At 46.0% G+C, this 17,799-nt stretch overlaps 1 pseudogene across 1 annotated transcript in view; it reads left to right on the top strand.

Annotated features, from left to right (window-relative positions):
- Positions 1–17,799, top strand: part of LOC308339394 (mitochondrial ornithine transporter 1-like) — a 35,661-nt pseudogene that overhangs the window by 9,806 nt on the left and 8,056 nt on the right. Inside the window, exons 3-7 of the transcript XR_013968495.1 lie at positions 6,735–6,993; positions 10,885–11,022; positions 14,158–14,328; positions 15,300–15,458; positions 17,247–17,402. The product of XR_013968495.1 is annotated as a mitochondrial ornithine transporter 1-like (transcript). The remainder of the gene's footprint in view (positions 1–6,734; positions 6,994–10,884; positions 11,023–14,157; positions 14,329–15,299; positions 15,459–17,246; positions 17,403–17,799) is intronic.

The following is a 17,799-nucleotide window of genomic DNA, read 5'->3' as shown; positions in this document are numbered from 1 at the left end:
CTTCAGGTCATATTTTAAAAAGAATTTTAAGTTATTTACTTGAAAGAGTGAATGAGCATGAGTGTGAGTGCAAACAGTGGGGGGAGAGGCAAAAGGGGCAGAGAGAGAGAGGGAGAAGCAGGCTCTCTGCTGAGCAGGGAGTCCGATGTAGGGTTGGATCCCAGGACCCTGAGGTTATGACCTGAGCTGAAGGCAGATGCTTAACTGAGCCACCCAGGCACCCCTCCTTCAGGTCATTTTTAAGAAATTTTCTTATCTTTTCAGCCACTAAGTCCAGATTTTCCATCAAGCCTTTAAACTTCATCATGATAACTACTGATGTGTCTCTGCATTTTCAGTCTAATACCTGAGCCATCTTCTGGTCAGTTTCTGTCGACCAAATTCTTTCCCCATGGTGATATTTTCCTATTTCTTTGTGAAAGTCTAGTAATTCCTTCCATCCTTCCTTCCTTCCTTTCTTTCAAGATTTTACTTTTAAGTAATCTTTTTATCCAATGTAGGGCTCAAACTCACAACCCTGGGATCCAGAGCTGCATGCTCTTCTGACAGCCAACCAGGCATGCCAAGTCTAGCAATTTCTGACTGTACATGAGCCATTGTTGATACGTATTCAAAACAGAAGTATTTTATTTTTCTGAAGAGTAATTTTTGTTTTTTCAGGCCCACTAAACTCTCCCAAACTAAAAACAATCTTAAAAATATCTATATGTATCTATATACATCTATATATACATATCATCCAGTGAGGGTCTTCACCTAGAAGGAAGTTATCTGCAGAGCAGGATTTGGTCTTCAGCACAGCTGTGTCTCAGTGCCTCGACAAGGGATCCAGCCTGAGGAGACACACACACACACACACACACACATGCATGCACGCACGCACGCACGCACGTGTGCCTAGTGCTTTGTAGTATATCTAGAAATCTGGGATTGCAATACCTCCATCTTTGTTGTTCTTTCTCAAGATTGCTTTGGCTACTCAAGAACATTTGTGCTTCCATACAAATTTTAGGATTATTTGTTCTGGTTCTTTGAAAAATGCTGGTGGTATTTTGGCAGGGATTGCATTGAATCCATTGATTTGAATCCATTGAACAATATTTGTTCTTCCAATTCATAATCATGGTACAATGTTCCATTTGTGTTGTCTTCAATCTCTTTCTCATTGCTGTATAAGTTGCAGAGAACAGGTCTTTAACCTCCTTGGTTAAGTTTATTCCTAAGTCTTTTATTCTTTTTGTTGCAATTATAAGTGGAATTGTCTTCTTAATTTCTTTTTCTGCTACTTTGTTATTAGTGTAAAAGAAATGCAGCAGATTTCTGTATATTTTTGTATCCTACAAATTACTTCATTTATCAGTATTTATTTATTTGACAGAGAGAGACGCGTGGCAAGAGAGGGAACACAGCAGGAGAATGGGAGGGGAAGAAGCAGGCTTCCTGCCGAGCAGGGAGCCTGATATGGGGCTCGATCCCAGGACCCTGGGGTCATGACCTGAGCCGAAGGCAGATGCTTAATGACTGAGACACCCAGGCACCCTCTTCATTTATCAGTTCTAATAGGTTTTTGTTTTGTTTTGTTTTGTTTTGTTTTTGTGAAGTCTTTAAAGTTTTCTTTATTTAAAGTAGACTCCTTGTCCACTGTGGTGCACAATGCGGTGCTTGAATTCATGACCATGAGAATAAGACCTGAGCTGATATCAAGAGTTGGATGCTTAACCAGCTGAGCCACCCAGGTGCCCCTAAGGTTTTCTATATGTACTATCATGTCCTGTGCAGATAGTGACTGCACGACTTCTTCCTTACCAATGTGAATGCCTTGTATTTCTCGTGGGATTGCTGTGGCTAGGACTTCTAGTACCATGTTAAATAAGTGGTGAATATGGACATCTCTGTCTTGTCTCTAATCATAGAGGGAAAACTGTCAGCTTTTCACCATTGAGTGTGATGTTAGCTGTGGGTTTATTATGCTGAGGTGTGTTCCCTCTAAACCTACTCTGCTGAAATCCATCCATTTCATGTTGTATTTTGTCAAATGCTTCTCTGTATTTGAGATGATCATATGGCTTTTATCCTGTTGCTAATTGGTGCATTCCACTGATCGATTTCAGAATATTGAAACCACTGTTGCATCCCTGGAATAAAGCCTGCTTGATCTTGCTGATGGATTTTTTTTTTTCCTGTATTGTTGAATGCCATTTGCTGTTATTTTATTGAGGGGGATTTTTGCAACTGTGTTCATCAGAGATGTTAGCTTGTAATTTTTTTTGTACTATCTTTGCTTTTGAGGTCAGGGTAGTGCTGGCCTCCTAGAATGAATTTGGAAGTTTTCTATTTTTTTTTTTTTTTTTGGAATGGTTTTTGAAGGATGTGTGTTTGATAGAATTCACCTGTGAATCCATCTAGTCCAATTTTGTTTGTTGGGAGGTTTTTGTTTTGTTTTGTTTTTTGATTACTGATTCAGTGTCATTACTAGTAATTGGTCTGTTCAAATTTTTTTCTTTTACTTTTTTTTTTTTCTTTAGATTTTTTCTATGTACTTAGCATAAGCAGGGGGATCAGCAGACAGAGGGAGAGGGAGAAGCAGTCTCCCCACTGAGCAGGGAGCCCAATGAGGGGCTCGACCCAAGACCCTGGGACCATGACCTGAGCTATCCAGGTGCCTCTCTGTTAAAATTTTCTACTTGTGATTCTAGATGTTTCTGGGCATTTATCCATTGCATTTCTTGGAGGTTGTCTAATTTGTCAGCCTGTAATTTTTCATAATCTTATATGCTTTGTATTTTTGTGATGTCCGTTTTCTTTTCCATTATTTTTTAAAATCTTTTATGGTTTTTTGTCTTTCGTTATGTCTGTTCTGATCTTTATTTCCTTCTATTTTGGGGCTTTGCTTGTTCTTCTAGCTCTTTTCAGCATATGAAATTGAGATTTTTCTCATTTCTTAAGTTAGGCCTATATTGCTATAAATTTTCCTCCTAGAACTACTTTTGCTACATCTCCAAGATTTGGAGCTGTTGTGTTTTCGTTTTCATTTGTCTCCATGCATTTTTTTCATTTCCCCTTTGATTTCTTGGTTTACCCATTCAGTGTTTAGTAGCATCTTATTTAAATTCCGTGTATTTATGTTCTTTATGGGTTTTTTTTAATCTTGCGATTGATTTCTAGTTTCATTGTGTTGTGGTAAAAAAGAAGCTTGATATGATTTCAGTCTTCTTATATCAAATGAGATTTATTTTGTGGCCTAACATGTGATATATTCTGGAGAATGTTCCATGTGCATTTGACATGAATGTGTATTCTGTTTCTGAGTGGAATGTTCTATATGTATCTGTTATGTTCGTCTGGTCTAAAGTGTTGTTCAAAGCCACTGTTTCCTTGTTAATTTTCTGTCTGGGTGACCTATTGATGTATGCAGGGTATTAAAGTCCCCTACTGTAATTACTGTCAATTTATCCCTTTGTGTCTGTTAATTGCTTTATGTACTTAGGTTTCCTATATTGGTACATAGATATTTGTAACATCCTCTTGTTTTCTGGTTGGAACGATCCCTTTATCATTATGTAGTGCTCTTCTTTGTCTCTTGCTACAGTGTTTTACAGTCTATTTTATGTAAGTATTGCCACTCCAGCTTTTTTTTTTTTTTCCTTTGCATGTTAAATGTTTTTCCAGCCCTTCACTTTCAGTGTATGTGAGTTTAGGTCTGAAGGGAGTCTCTTGTAGGCAGCATATAGATAGGTTTTGCTTTTGCTTTTTTTTTTTTTTTTTTAAATCCAGTCACTCTGTCCTTTCTTTTTCCCTTTCCTTTGCTTCCTTCCCTCCTCTCTCTTTCTTTCTCTCTTTCTCTTTGTCTTTCTGTCTCTTTCTCTTTCTTTCTCTGTTTCTCTTTCTCTCTCTCTTTCTCTCTTCCTCTCCTCTCTCTCTCTTTCTTTCTCTTTCTCTCTGTCTTGTAAATGCCATGCCCAATGTGAGGCTTGAACTCATGAGCCCTAGATCAAGGGTTGCATTTTCTACTGACTGAGCCCCCCATCCCTTTATCTTTTGATTGGAGCATTTAATCCATCAAGGGCCTTTGACTATTGGAACATTTCGAAAATGATACGTCTCCCTGTGCAGTTAAACAGAACATTTATCAAGTGCCTCCATTGGGTTTGAGGTTCTCCGTTTTTGCATGGGTGGACAAGGTGGTCCTGGACCTTCTGGTGAAGGGTCTGCTGCTTGGTCATCCCCATTTTCACCACCGACGCCATCCCTGCCAGGTTAGATTTCCTTACCACCTTGTTATTTGCTGACTCAACTATTTTAAGCATAGAAAACCCACAACACTGGCCCTGGTGAAGTAGAGAGTGCACCATGGTCTGAGCCCCTCTCCTGCAGGGCCTTTTGGGACACCTATGAAAGAATGCAGAACTATTTCCTTTTTTCAGTCAGGGAGAAGGAGATGATCAGAGGTCTATGCTTTGAGCAAGTGGAGAAATATTCCTCTAAGTTATTCATAGCTTCTGGGATACTTGATGGGTATCTGAGGACCTACTAGGTCTCAGTGGCTGGTGCTGGTGTTCCGAATCATCATCACCCACTTAAGGGGGGCCTGGACAGTATCGTTTGTGGTAAGTTACATGGGAGTCAGTTACCTCCATAGATGAGAGGAGGGAATTGTAGTTAGCATTTGAGCATGCACTAGCCTCCTGCCTTCTCACTGTTGGAAATGTAACTGTTACAGATATGCAACAAGTCCGTGTATTAGCAGCCTGTGATGTCCGAACTGTTGCAGGTGATTGGGTTAAACTATGGAAAGGTTCCAGTTAAAATTGCAGTGCTCTGAATGAAGTGGTTTATTCAGTTTATCTGCCTAAATTATGTACCCTCTTTAAAAATGCTGACATTCACCTCTTCTTTTGGAAGAATTGTTTTTATATACTTAGGGTCCTATTTTATTCCTAGAAGTACCTGAGAGAGAATAACTATAGTTGTAGTAGCGTCTTATTGAATAATGTTCCACTAATTCAGAACTGAAGATAATTTGGCAAGACAGAGTGGAAACGGATCATTACTCTCCTAGAGGAAGTGATCTCTCCTAGAAGAATGTAGGGATAGGATCCCAGATATACTTGCAATTGCTTAAAAGAAGAGCTCACAGTTTTCAGACTCCTTGAAAATGTTTATCTGCCAGTAATTCGTAGGAGTTATTCAAAACAGCCCCTCTCCTGTCTCTACTTTGCACAATTCAGTCAGAGTAACTATGTAATGTCAGTTATGATATCGCATAAAATCACATAAAATACTTATGTAAGCCTCCTCTTCAATTTTTTAAAAAAAGATCCTGAGGTGGGGGCAGGAGCAGAGGGGAAAGGATAAGCAGACCCCATGCGGAGCACTGAGCCCAATGCTGGGCTCAGTCTCACAACCCGGAGATCAGGACCTGAGCCCAAATCAAGAGTCTGATACTTGACCGGCTGAGCCATCCAGGGGCCCCAGCCTTCTCTTCAATTTTGATGACACTTTAAAAACCTAATCCAGGGGCGCCTGGGTGGCTCAGTGGGTTAAGCCTCTGCTTTCGGCTCAGGTCATGGTCTCAGCGTCCTGGGATCGAGCCCCGCATCGGGCTCTCTGCTCAGCGGGGAACCTGCTTCTCCCTCTTTCTCTCTGCCTGCCTCTCTGCCTACTTGTAATCTCTCTCTGTCAAATAAATAAATAAAATCTCTTATAAATAAATACATACATACCTAATCCAATAGTTAGGTTTCCTGACACAAACAGTGGACATCTGAGATGCAGGGACCTCTGAGGCCCCGGAAAGGTAGAAGCATTAACGAGTGGCATTTTCCAAATGCTGACCTAGTCCAGGATCCGGGGTTATGACAGGGTGGCCAGGGTTCATTCTTTTCCTTACATTCAGACTTTTTTATTGAGGTCCTCTACAGCAATTTAGATTTTGCTGTTTTCTAAACTCTTACAATATAAAAGTGTAAAAATACACGATTGATGCTAAGCACGGTAGGATTCAATGTATTCTCCATAGGATGATTCCATAGGAATCATTAGTTGGTAGAATCCAGATGAAGATTTTCCGTGTGGTCAAATTTTAGCTCTTTAGGGATTAGCCAGACTCTTTGTCATCTTTGTCTGTTGCCTCTTTCCCTGTTTTTCTGATAGTCATCTGTGCTGCCGGGGATTAGGCAGAGAGGGGTGATTCACTCCTGCCGGACCTCTCCTCCCTCCCTTGATACGACTGCACGCACACAGAGTGACTGTTCTTCATGAACTGTTCACACAGCAGCTGTTATCTTCAGCCTTCTCGTCCATTTTTATTTAATCCTCGTGCAAACTGGATGGGGAACCAAGGCTCCGAAGTTAATATCGCTTGTCTAGACTCTCACAGCAGAGCCGGCCTTCGGGACCAAGTCCATCTGACCCCATTGCTGACACCTCCGAACACATGCCACCCCTGTGCGCCCTGCGGTCTTGTCTGTTGAACACGTGTCTGTCTCTCCCACCGAAGTTGGGCTCCTTCAGAGCTGGAGCTGGGTGCCGGGCACAGTGGGGACCCTTTGTTATTAACTGAGCTGGGCTTGGAGGTTTGGTTGCCGGGGGGTGGGAAGAGAGGTTGGAGTGAACTGTGACAGAAGAAAGCCCTGGGGTAGGGTGCTTCTCTCTCTCTCAATTTCTGTGGGTGTTTGCGGCTGCATTCTAAAGCAGAAGACTGGTGCTGGAGGAGACTTCTGTCCTGGTTTTAGGGGGCACAGCATGTGTACTGACCGGGCAGCCCTTTGACACCTTGAAAGTGAAGATGCAGACGTTCCCTGACCTGTACCGGGGCCTCACCGACTGCTGCCTGAAGACCTACTCCCAGGTGGGCTTCCGCGGCTTCTACAAGGGGACCAGCCCAGCGCTGATCGCCAACATCGCCGAGAACTCGGTCCTCTTCATGTGCTACGGCTTCTGCCAACAGGTGGTGCGGAAAGTGGTTGGATTGGAGAAGCAGGCCAGGCTGAGGTGAGTTGTGGGCACTAACACTTTCTTCCTTTGTTTAGAAAGACAACGTTGTTGCCCAGTCAAACTTTTTATGATACCTTATGGGAAGAGTGTTTCCTTTTCTAAAATAACCACTTTGTTTTTGATTGTGAAGTTGTCATGTAAAACTTGCAGAAGGCTGGTCAGTAATGCACCGTGGAGGAGGAGGTGCCCTTACGTGCTGGTGTTCTTCAGGAAGATGCTTGTCAGATGCCGCTGGTGGTACTGCTTCTCTTGTGGGCACCAGGGCTGGACGGGAGCCACAGGTGCAACTTGTGAGCGGAGCTTTGGGTTCCCCTTCATCGCAGTGCAGAGGACTGGAAGAAGCTGCCTGAGCCAGACAGGCTGGAGAGCAACTTGGAATTTTAGGAGGAGTTGGAAGCATCTGTGAAGATGCGGGTGGACTGACTCTTTGTCTGGCCAAGTCTGCCCAACGTTGGAATTCGGCTTGTGCTGTGTCCTCCCTTGCGTATTTATTTACATAGAGACTATAGAGGATTCAGGAACCACCAGGATGTGTAGCCCTCCCTTTTCTGAACATCGATTTATTTTAAATCATTTAAAATAGTATCAGGTTCTTATTTTAAATCATTTAAAATAGTATCAGGTTCATGGTTGGGCAGATAGCCGTATGGGTTGTTTCGGTAGGAATTGGAAACCCATTTGCAACTCCAGTCCCTCCCGATTGCAGGCCCCTTCTGTACGGAAGTGTTCCCTGGAGACACCTAGTGATCTCAAGGATGTGCCCTTTTGTAAGCAGGAGTTTTGTCTTCATGGATGGAACGTGTTTTTTAAAGGCTTGGGACTGGATGGATCGCCCAGGGAGATAGCATCTGTAGAGGGCTGTGCATGGATTCCAGGACCTTCCGGCACAGAAGGGGTCATGAAGAGGAGGAGGAAGTCAAGAAATAAGCAGGAGAGAAACCAGGAGAGTGTGGGATCTCATGCTAGAGACTGACAGAAAGAACACTGTAGCGACTGTCACTCTTCCTGCTAGAGGGCTTTCTCTGGGACAAGATGGGAAGTTTAGGTCCCCTGCGACATTCCCAGAGGAGGATGCCTTATGGAGAAGATGGAGGTAGGAAGCAGCCACATGAGGTCCTGGGAGGAAGTCCTACAGCCAAGAAGCCATTCTTACCATCCGTACCCTCCTCTCCGGTCCTGGTGAGGCGGGAGGGAGCTGCGTCTTCATCCCACAGAACGGTGTTTGCTTATTACCTGGCGGGGAAAGACCACCTTAGAGTTGATGGAGCCTGGGGCACCCACACCTGTCCTGTTTTGTTCATCCCTCCTCATGCTCCTGTGAGAGCAGCAGAGCCCCTGCTGTTCTGTTTTAAAGCTGGGGACTCCGACTTGCAGATACTGGCTTAGGATCCTATTACTTGAGCTCATAACTGAGCGCAGGACCCAAAGCCGTGTCTTCTGAGTCCCCGTCCAGTACTCTTGCCGTAAGACCAGAGTTGGGGCTCTGGACTGTGGTAGGGGTCAGGTCTAGAGGAAGGCGTGGTCAGTAGAGGCAATGCAAGGAAAGCACTGCTTGGAAGAGCCTGCCGTGAATTTCAGCAATGGTACCGTAAATATTTGCCTGTCCTTGGCTTGAATGCCACCCCGAGAAGAGTTCTCCTTTGACCTTTGTCCGCATGGGATCTTAACACAGCAGGAGGGTTCAGGTACATGTTTGTTGAATGGGTGATAAACAGCCGATTCTTACCAAATCCCTTCCTGTGCCCGCTGCGGTTTCAGTTCTGGGTCTAATGCCTCTCCCGCAGGTGCAGCCTGGGGCCCCGCGTGCCTCACTGGGCGCCCAGGTAGGGGAGAGGACTCAAAGTCCACTGCAAGTGTACTTTGGCCTTGCTGCACTGGAACAGCATGCTCATACTCAGGCAGCCGACTCTTAGGCTGAAGGGCTTCCACACTGATTGATGCCATCTTTGTTCCCGCAAACCGGGCTGTTCTGGCTACTGGTCAGCAAACTGATGAAGGGTGCCCGAGGGAAACGAAGCCTGGATCTGCAGGCTGGCCGAAAGACTGCAGAAACCACTTTAAGCTTTGGTCTTGACAATCCGCTGAGTAGCTGTGAACCATGTTGGACAGTTTCCATTCGAGAATCATACCCGATTCTCTGAAATGAGAAGCAAGTCTGGAATGCGAGCAGGGTCTCCCTCCTAGAAGAAAGCCTCGCTCCCCACCAACTCTTCTGGGAACAGGCAGGCTTGGGCCCCGCCCTCCGTCTGTCCATGGCACCGATGCCAGGACACCACGGAACAGAAGGTTGGGGCTGAGATTGGAGGCGGCCCTTGATTTTATATTCCTGTCTGACCTCCGTTTAGGTGACTGTTTAACGGGACCCCGGACAGTCGCATGTGCTCGGTCTGTTAGGCCTTTGCTCACCGTTTGGGGAAAACTTGTGAGGGGATCTCAGTAGCCAGGGGAGGGGGTCACCTCACGGGGGTGTGGCGTCCTGGTGGTTAGGTGACGGCAGGCTGCTGGCTTGAACAGGTGAGAGTCAGGGAGCGAGTTGTCTTGTGAGCAGCTCACTCTTCCTGCCCAGTCCCGGGTGCCAGCAGAGCTCTGGTGACCGAACACTCCCGAGCTGGAAGGGATCTTATTTTCTGACCCTTGTGAACGCTCAAGAGAATTCCTGACAATTACTTTCTCAGACTTTTCCCCGTATTTTTGAACTCTGATGGGACCTCGCTTTCACAGCCCTGCTGGTGACTATGGCTGGTGGTACCAGACCCTCCTATGGTGAAACGAATGCTTCTTGTGTTTACGTGCATTTGTTTCTCCGTTTACATTCCCGATGTAGCCATTTTACCTCCAGTCCTCGAGCTTGCTGACCCCCTCCTTCACCCCCCTCCTCCACCATCCTCCTCCACCATCCTCGCTCCTGCTGCCCTCTGTGGCTGAGGTCAGGAGGTCATCAGCGGAACTGGGAAATCTTTTTTGCAATGAGCAGCTTTTTGGTTAAAGATTTATTCTGGGCTTTCATGTGCAACAGTTACTTTGTACATGTGGTTGTTCCAGGTTGGATTTGAGGCGTGCAGGGATGGCCCCGGAACCTTGCTGTATGAAGCTTAGTGGCAGATACGCCGAAGTAGCGGTGATGGTGTGTCTTTGGGGTGGTTGGAGTTTGGGTAATTTTTTTCCTCCCTCTTTTTTTTTTTTTTTTTTTTAAATATATCACTGTGTCTTAGTTCTGGCCGCTGTAACAAAATACCATCAACTGGATGGCTTAAACAAACATTTGTTTCTCACAGTTTTGAAAACTGGAAAGCCCAAGATCATGGTACTGGTTGATTTGATGTCTGGTGAGGGCCTATTTCCTGGTTTACAGAGGGACACCTTCTTGCTATGTCCTCAAAGGGTGGAGAGAGAGAGCGGTGGCCTCTTATAAGGACACTGATTGCATCATGGGGGGTTCTACCCTCACGACCTCACTAAACCTAATCACCTCCCAGAAGTCCGCTCCGAATACCATCACATTGGGGGATTATGGCTTCTGCATAGAGCCCTAGGGGTGGGGGATACATTCCGTGCGTGTCGCCATGACTATGACTAATAAAAGGAGCTGGATCTTGCAGTCAGGCAGACCCAGGTCTGAATCCTAGCATTGTCACGTAGTAGTGGTGTGACTTCAGGTACATTAGGTATTCTATGCACGGTTTTTCCACATGAAAATTGGGGTGTCGGTATCGGTGTTGGCCTCCCAGGGCTGGGGTCCTTCGATGAAACCGCACGTGCGAGTTCCCAGTGGGCACTCGGGAAAGTGTTCCTCTCCTTTGATCCTTGCTCTCCCTTACCAGCCGAGTGCTTTGCGTGGGGAGTGCTGAATGAATGAGTGACTGACTCCCGTTGCTGGTTTCCTTCCAGTGATCTGCAGAATGCAGCGGCGGGTTCCTTCGCCTCTGCCTTTGCGGCCCTGGTGCTCTGCCCCACTGAGCTCGTCAAGTGCCGGCTGCAGACCATGTATGAGATGGAGTCGTCAGGGAAGATCGCCAGAAGCCACAAGTAAGTGCTGTTCCGGCCCAGACGTTGGGTCTCTCGTTGCCTTGGTGCATTGAGTATTTGTCAGTTTTATATTCTACTAAAACTCAGTAGCAGAGAAAGAGATTTATCTACTCCAAAGTACTGTGTTTTTAGAACTCTTTCCCCTACCAGTCAGAGGGGGACCTCCTAAATGAACTTTCAGAGGGCGGGACCCACTCCTGCTCCCACAACAGACCACTGTCTGCAGATGTTTCACACCTGGGAGGTGGAGAGGCCGAGAGCTCCTCTCACTCTTGGCTCATTGAGTGCATGAGGCAGCGTCCCCGGTTGTGCTGGAGGCACACAGCAGACAGCTTTGAAACTGTGTCTGAGAGCTGAGCCTTCAGAAATGCCAACTTGGGTTCCAAGATGAATATTTGGTGCCCGTTCCCAGGTTTCATGTGAGCTGATCAGCCCAGATCCCAGGGTCACTCTCTTACCTCCCTCCCTCACCCTTCTCACGTACCCACAGAGAGCCTGGCTTCTGAACACTCCTCAGAGCCCTTGTGAGCTACTCTGCAGCCATCAGAATGCTCTCCCCCTCAGTTCTGCAAACAGATTCTAGTTACATGAGTGTGTGTCATACACAGTGTGATTTATTGTCTTTATTAATCTCAACATTTGCTTATTTATCTTGACATCTGGCTGACTAAAGCTCTTTGTCACTGTGGTTGACTCAGTTTGAAAATCTGACCGGAAAAATCAGATTAATTGACCATTTACAGAAGTAGTCTCCTCCCAGGGAGGGTGGGGTTTCTGATAGAGTTCTATATCCTGCCCTCTGGAGATTCTTTACAACCAATTTGAAGCTATTATTTACAGCCTAGAGGTCCAAAAGCATAAGTGTTTGAAACTTTTTATTGAAATATGCTGTATACCCAGAAATCATAATTGGGGGTTCTAATAGTCACTAAACAAACACTTTCATAACCAATGCCCAGATTCAGAGGTAGAACAGGAACAGAACCCAGAAAGCTGCTCTCATGTCCCTTAGGAGTAGTTTAAGGTATTTTTTTTAATTTAAATTTTTTATTTAAATTCAATTTTGTTAACATATAATGTATTATTAGTTCCAGGGTAGGATTTAGTGATTCATCACTTAAATACAACACCCCGTGCTCGTTACATCAAGCATCCTCCTTAATGCCCGTCACCAATTACCTCATCCCCCCCCCACCTCTCCTCCAGCAACCTTCAGTTGGTTTCCTAAGGTTTTGTTTTTTTTTTTTTAAGATATTATTTATTTATTTGACAGACAGAGATCATAAGTAGGCAGAAAGGCAGGCAGAAACAGAGAGGGAAGCAGACGTGGGGCTTGATCCCAGGACCCTGGGATCATGACCTGAGCCGAAGGCAGAGGCTTTAACCCACTGAGCCACCCAGGCGCCCCTTCCTAAGGTATTTTTAAAGAAAGTAATTGTTGGCTCCAAAAACTTAAGCGAATGGACACCTTGCACAAAGGTAAGTATCGGTTGACAATATTTTAGGTGTGGCTATATACTCCTGGCCTACACAGGGTTATATGGTACCTTAGGGTTAAGACTTGGTTCAGAAGGCAGGCCAGTCATGTTGAGTCGGATCACTGCGTTACATTCCCATTATAGAATGGGAGCTGAGTTGTAGGGAGGACCTAGATAATGAGTGATGCCTGATGAAGCCTTCTGAAATGCTTTTGATTACCGGGGGGTTTGATTCTTCACTGGTCCAAGCAAGGTCACCTGCTGAGAGCACAGTGAAGAGAAAGGGGTTCCCTAAAACACACCAAAGATGTGGTTTCTGCTGCTGTTTTCCTGGCAGATAAGGCCTGCCATGGTGCGCACCGTCAGGAAGAGGGGTCTAGACAGAAAGGATCCTGCATTACTGCTGCTCCAGGGCTCTGATCAGCCTGAAATAGAAATTCTTGCCTACTTACTTTCTAAGAACTAAATCCTTGGTGCTTCTTGCCCTGTAGCGTTTCTAAGAATTTCCTCTGTCTTGCCTTCAAGTAACATCTACTCCCTTACTCCCTCGCTGCACTAGCACAAAGCAAAAAGACCGTAAGCACTTGAACAGATTCCTTCTATACCCACCCGTTCAAAAGAAAGGTAGAGGAGGGTAGGCACTGAGGGAGGTAGAGGAGTGGGCAAATACGAGGGCATTTTATTCTTGCTGAGCTTGTACAGCTCCTTATTGTAATTTCTCTTATTCATTGTTGGACAAAAGTGGGTATTGGCTCTTTTTACATCTTGGATAATATCCAGAATGTATGAATGCACTTTTTTTTTCAATGAACTAAAAAGTGAATTTGTTTATTGAGGGCAAGTGGATGCAAGCAATATGAAAATCAGAGCTTGTCTGGCTTTCCCTGACTTTTCTTTCTCCGCCTGTCAGATGGGGGTTGGATTTTATTGGTACGTGTTCTGAGGGTCCCGATCTGCACCTGGAATCCTTTATACAGGGGGAAGCTGTGGGGCAGATTCCTGAAGACCACCTCCCCCGACCACCCTTGGGGAGAACGGTCATCGGGCAGGAGTTGGCTCGGTAGCACCTACTTCTTTTCCCTTGTTTCTTGTGTACCATCAGATAGACCTTGCCTGCGATGGTGAGCCTTGCAACTAGCAAAAAGCAGCTCTAGGAACCCGCCCTGCCATGTTGGCACTGGTCTAGGTCCTTCATTGTTTTGTCCACAGTCAGAGGAGGTCTATCTGATTTTCCAGAAATCCAGGGTACTCCTTCTCCAGGAGTGTTCTCAGGGCTTCCTTTGCTGAGTGGCACACTTGGGAAATGTGAACATGGTTCCATTTGAGACGGGGTTCTGGCGTGGTCTGCTGAAATCTTGGCTGGAGGCATGGTGGCCACACACAGCTCTCTATGAATACACACTTTAATGATATTTCCTTGCTGTTGGATAGTTCAGGTGAGAACAGCTGTCCTAAAATAATAGGATCTGTGCTTCTCTGAGATTTCCTCCCTGCAGAGGCCTCATTTTCAGAATTTGGGTCCCTGGGTTTCTAGAATCAGCCATTCCCTGCCTGCCTAGGGTTGAGCCAGGTCTGCGACTGGGGTGGGAGTGCCAGCCTCGCCCCCCAGTCCCCCCCATTTCCCCGGCCCTAAGCACAGCTCCCTGTCTCCCTGCAGCACAGTCTTGGTCCGCGGTGAAGAGCGTCCTCAGGAAGGACGGCCCCTTGGGCTTCTACCACGGCCTCTCCAGCACCTTACTCCACCGAGAGGTGCCCGGCTATTTCTTCTTTGGCGGCTACGAGCTGAGCAGGTCGTTTTTTGCATCAGGGAGCTCGAAGGACGAGCTAGGAAAGCATTTGGCTGGGCTGGGCTGGGCCGCGCCCCACAGGGGCCTTCTTTTTACAGAGGCTGTGGGGGTCTGCTGGGCACTGAGGTTTCTGGAGGCTTGGAAAGGACCTAGGCACCTTCCTCTGGGTGCACTCATGTCCTCACCATGGGGGTGAAGCTGTGCATCCCAGACTTCTTTACTGGAATAACATTTTGGGGGAGAATATAGAAATTACTTTCCTGTGGGAACTCTTCAATAAAGGGGTAAATCACCTGTGAAGCATTTTGCAATAAGCATACAATTTGGTAATAAATCTTGAGAGTGTTTCCAGAGGACTGAAAAGCGTCATTCTTTCTAGGTTGTCCTGTGTAGCTGCCTGACGCAATCACGTCAATGTTTGGCTTGCATGAATGATTACTTGTTTCTTCTCAAACACATCACTTCAGTGTTTTGGACTTATTCTGGGGTTAGGCAAGCTCCCAGGCTTAACTATCACGTTCAATAAGACAACTTTGGCTTTCATGGTAAAGGAAGAATCAGGGCTGTGGGGCATTAAAATAATGAAATACTGCAGACTGAGAGGGTTGGAAAAAACGTGACCCGTGTTTCAGTGGCCTCTGTTCTCATTCCCCATGGGGTGGAGGGCGGGTTGCCATGTTGCTGGGGGCCTGCTGGTTCTTGTGAGGGCCAGTCCTTTGGAGGGCAGGCCAGGAGGGACACGGCGCCACAGTGACCAGCACTGATATGGTCCTGTGATGAGGGGCAGACCCAGAGAGCCACATGGGATCTTGTGTCCTCTGAGCAGGGAGCCCAAAGGGGGCTCGATCCCTGAGATCATGACCTGAGCTGAAGGCAGATGCCTTACTGACTGAGCCACACGTGCCCCAAGTGTCAGCATTTTTATTTGCATCTACCTGCACCCACTACCACCTTGACCTCTGGAAATGCTGTCCTTGAGACAAAAATGCTATTGGCTGCTTTCCTCCCCTAGGCCCTGTCCCTTTGATGTTAAGTGGTGGAGTTGGTGGGATCTGCCTCTGGCTTGCTGTTTACCCAGTGGATTGCGTCAAGTCCAGAATTCAAGTTCTTTCCATGTCCGGAAAACAGGCAGGATTTATCGGAACCTTTATAAGCATTGTGAAAAATGAAGGTGAGTCTGCTCATTGCAGAAATGGAGTGGGTGTGTATAGACCAGTCATTTTGCTGTAACCCTTGTGGAGGTCGATCACGTGTGTGTGGTAGCTCTCTTCCCCTGCCTCCTGTCCTTTTTCTAGCGCCCCTTCCTTAGCTTACTTCCATTCTCAAGAATGTTTAATGTCGTTGTTCCTCACTTCTGGGCCAGGATTCTTTGTTCTAAATAGCCCAGAGGGAACTTTAAAACTCCAGATTGTGCCTCAGGGGACAAATGCTTGGAAGTCAGCGCCCCTTGTTTTATAGAATATAGATAGTATCAGAAAACCATCTCTAACAGAACCACTAAAGGATTTAAAAGAACGTGCTGCAAGTCCCTAATGCTAAGACTTCCTGAAGGGGATTGGCTCTGAATTTTGAGAGTTCACGTAGGAGTATAAAGAGACAATTGAGCCTGAAAGCCTTCACCAGCTCTTTGAGGATGAAAGCGAGACCGAGTCCTTTTATGGCTTTGAAGAAGCTGACCTAGATCTGATGGAGATTTGAGTGTTAGCATCAGGAGTGGGTGTGGAGTGGGGGTGGGAAAGTGTGAAGGGGAGGGTAGAGGGACTTAGGGAAAGGGGGATATGCCAGGTCGGGTATCTGGTTTATATTTTTTAATTTTATGCCACCACTCCCCCCAATATTGACTCTGTTTCCCTGTGGATTTGTGGATTATTAGGAATACCAGTAGTGATCCCATCTGAGCCAAGGAGCTGGCCCATTGGTCATTCACTTCTGCTAAAAACAGGTTTTCGTGACCTTTTTTTTTTTTTAATTTAAATCACTGTGTTTGATATTTTTCTGACAAAATCAAGAAAAAGAAAAAAAATTATTCGTGGACGAATGTTAAATTTTTTGTTTCCCCTTTTACCTCAACTGTATCATAGTACATCTGGGTTTTTTTGTTTGTTTTACTGTGTGGCAATGTCTTTGGGCATGATGCTATCCAACCATTGTCAATGTGAGAACATTTCTGAAGATGGGAAAGACAAAAATATGTAGCTCACAAACTGGTTTATTATATATATGGATAAAAAAAAAACAAACCTTTTTTCATTGTGGTCTTAACACTTTAATGTAAAAATGAAAATGAAAAAAAAAAAAAAGATTTTCTAGGTGATGATTGTATAAAGCCAGCATCGTGCCTCTGGTGAGTAGAGACCTTTCCTTTCAGCATCCACTCTACATCTTCCACCTCGGGATATGAACTTCTCGGGCTTGATTTTGCGAGAGAGCGGTCACAGGGTGTGGAAACGGTTCAGTTCGTACTCCAGAGTTGCATAAAACTTCATAGTTTGACAGAGTACTTACTACTTACGCCTCCCTCATCCACTTGGATCTTTGTAACAGTCTGGGCAGTGCCAGCTGTAGACACAGGACTGTGCTTTTGGCCCGGTGTCCTGTGGTCCTTGCCCTCCCAGGTGACACTGTGAGGCTGTTGCCCTCCTGTGGCCCTGGGGCTGCTTCTCTCTGCCCAGGTGAGGCCTCCGCTCTGCCCGGTCCATGTACCGGGAGCGAGCCCGGGATTCGTGTGTGGTACCTGAGCGTCCCCCAAGATTTGCTGGAAGACTGGATGCCTGGCCTCGTTGCCATTAGCCTCTTTCCTTCCCATTAGTCCAGGGAAACCTGGACAGAAGCCCTTCCATCCCTCGTTGGCATTCAGTGTGTTGTCTGGATCTGTAGGTGTCCAGCCCTGGGCTCTGCGGCTTCACAGGGTCTCTCTGAGAAGAGGCGTCTCAGTCTTTGATCACTTCTTGTCTTCTAGGAATAACGGCCTTATATTCTGGACTGAAACCCACAATGATCCGAGCGTTCCCTGCCAATGGGGCTCTCTTTCTGGCCTACGAATACAGCAGGAAGCTGATGATGAGCCAGTTCGAAGCCCACTGAAGCGTCCTGGCGAACCGAGGTCCAAGTCTAGGCATGTGACCACTACAGTTCATCTCGGGGTTTCACGGAGTACAAGACCAATGGGGAATTATTTTGGTTTCATCGGAGTTCTGTTTTTTTGGTCTTTCCTTATTCTACTCTGAATCTTAAACTTTGTGAAAAGGGGCTCTATTTTATCCTATTAATTTCTGCCCATAATCGTACTGAAATCAAACTAAGTTGCTGCTCTTGTCCTTGGTGGGACATTTAGGGCGAGCTGCCGGCCTTGCACAGGATCTGAAAGGCTAAATATAGTTCTTTCGGGACTTTGCATAAACCTGTACGTGTCCATGCAGCTTGGATGGTTACATGTTAGTAAGGCATCATTTGCTTCCATGTTTAATTCTCAGATCTCACCAGAAAACCTCTGAGGTAACCGTGTTTCATGA

The sequence above is a fragment of the Martes martes genome (assembly GCF_963455335.1).
Source record: "Martes martes genome assembly, chromosome: 3".
In the NCBI taxonomy this organism is placed as follows: Eukaryota; Metazoa; Chordata; class Mammalia; order Carnivora; family Mustelidae; genus Martes; species Martes martes.
This window is presented reverse-complemented; position numbering and strand designations above follow the sequence as displayed.